Raw genomic sequence first — 2,334 nt, forward strand, 5'->3', positions numbered from 1 at the left:
ATTTGACCCGGCGGTTCTGGCGACGGTCTCGCCTTCGAGGGGGGAGCGTCCCGCGTGTTCAGGCCGAATTTTGTGCATTTCCATCGGCGGGAAGAGGTCCAAACGGGAATGGGATTGAATGTGACTGCTGAAGCCGACATTGAGACCTCTAACGCGGGTAGCTCGGCAGGATTTGACCCGGCGGTTCTGCCGAAGGTCTCACCTTCGAGGGGGGAGCGCCCACCGTGTACAGGCCGATTTTCATGCATTTCCAACCGTGGGAAGGGGGCCGAAAGGGGATGGGGGTGAATGTGACTGCTCAACCCGACTTTGAGGCATCTAACCCGGGTAGCTCAGCCGGGTTTGACCCGGCGGTTCTGCCGACGGCCTCGCCTTCGAGGGGGGAGCGTCCCCCGTGTACAGGCCGATTTTCATGCATTTCGAACCGTGGGAAGTGGCCCAAAAGGGGATGGGAGTGAATGTGACTGCTCAACCCGACTTTGGCGCTTCCGAGCCGGGTAGCTCAGCCGGGTTTGACCCGGCGGTTCTGCCGACGGTCTCGTCTTCGAGGCGGGTGCCTCCCCCGTGTACAGGCCGATTTTCATGCATTTCGTACCGTGGGAAGTGGTCCAAAAGGGAATGGGGGTGGACGTGACTGCTCATACCGACATCGAGACTTGTAAGCCGTGTAGCTCGGCCGGGTTTGATCCGGCGGGTCTGCCGACGGTCTCGTCTTCGAGAGGGGGGCCTCCCCCGTGTACAGGCCGATTTTCGTGCATTTCCAACGGTGGGAAGAGGTTCATAAGGGGATGGGGGTGAATGTGACTGCTCAACCCGACTCTGAGGCTTCTAACCCGGGTAGCTCGGCCGGGTTTGACCCGGCGGTTCTGCCGTCGGTCTCGCCTTCGAGAGGGGCGCCTCCCCCGTGTACAGGCCGATTTTCGTGCATTTCGAACCGTGGGAAGTGGTCCAAAAGGGGATGGGGGTGGACGTGACTGCTCAACCCGACTTTGAGGCTTCTAACCCGGGTAGCTCGGCCGGGTTTGACCCGTCGATTCTGCCGATGGTCTCGTTTTGGAGGGGAGAGCCTCCCCCGTGTTCAGTCCGATTTTCGTGCATTTCGAACCGTGGGAAGTGGCCCAAAAGGGGATGGGAGTGAATGTGACTGCTCATACCGACTTTGGCGCTTCCGAGCCTGGTAGCTCAGCCGGGTTTGATCCGGCGGTTCTGCCGACGGTCTCGTCTTCGAGGCGGCTCCCTCCCCCGTGTACAGGCCGATTTTCATGCATTTGCAACGGTGGGAAGTTGCCCAAAAGGGGATGGGAGTGAATGTGACTGCTCAACCCGACTTTGGCGCTTCCGAGCCTGGTAGCTCAGCCGGGTTTGAACCGGCGGTTCTGCCGACGGTCTCGTCTTCGAGGCGGCTCCCTCCCCCGTGTACAGGCCGATTTTCGTGCATTTCGAACCGTGGGAAGTGGTCCAAAAGGGAATGGGGGTGGACGTGACTGCTCAACCCGACTCTGAGGCTTCTAACCCGGGTAGCTCGGCCGGGTTTGATCCGGCGGTTCTGCCGACGGTCTCGTCTTCGAGGCCGGTGCCTCCCCCGTGTACAGGCCGATTTTCGTGCATTTCCAACGGTGGGAAGTGGTCCAAAAGGGAATGGGGGTGGACGTGTCTGCTCATACCGACTTTGAGACTTGTAAGCCGGGTAGCTCAGCCGGGTTTGTTCCGGCGGTTCTGCCGACGGTCTCGTCATCGAGGGGGGAGCCTCCCCCGTGTCCAGGCCGATTTTCATGCATTTCCAACCGTGGGAAGTGGTCCAAAAGGGAATGGGGGTGAATGTGACTGCTCATACCGACTTTGAGACTTTTAAGCCGGGTAGCTCAGCCGGGTTTGACCCGGCGGTTCTGCCGACGGTCTCGCCTTCGAGGGGGGAGCGTCCCCCGTGTTCAGGCCGAATTTTGTGCATTTCGAACCGTGGGAAGTTGCCCAAAAGTCGATGGGAGTGAATGTGACTGCTCAACCCGACTTTGAGACTTGTAAGCCGGGTAGCTCAGCCGGGTTTGACCCGGCGGTTCTGCCGACGGTCTCGTCTTCGAGGCGGGTGCCTCCCCCGTGTACAGGCCGATTTTCATGCATTTCGTACCGTGGGAAGCGGTCCAAAAGGGGATGGGAGTGAACGTGACTGCTCATACCGACTTTGGCGCTTCCGAGCCGGGTAGCTCAGCCGGGTTTGACCCGGCGGGTCTGCCGACGGTCTCGCCTTCGAGGGGGGAGCGTCCCCCGTGTTCAGGCCGAATCTTGTGCATTTCGAACCGTGGGAAGTTGCCCAAAAGTCGATGGGAGTGAATGTGA

Source organism: Chiloscyllium punctatum, unplaced genomic scaffold (assembly GCF_047496795.1).
Source record: "Chiloscyllium punctatum isolate Juve2018m unplaced genomic scaffold, sChiPun1.3 scaffold_857, whole genome shotgun sequence".
Classification (NCBI taxonomy): Eukaryota; Metazoa; Chordata; class Chondrichthyes; order Orectolobiformes; family Hemiscylliidae; genus Chiloscyllium; species Chiloscyllium punctatum.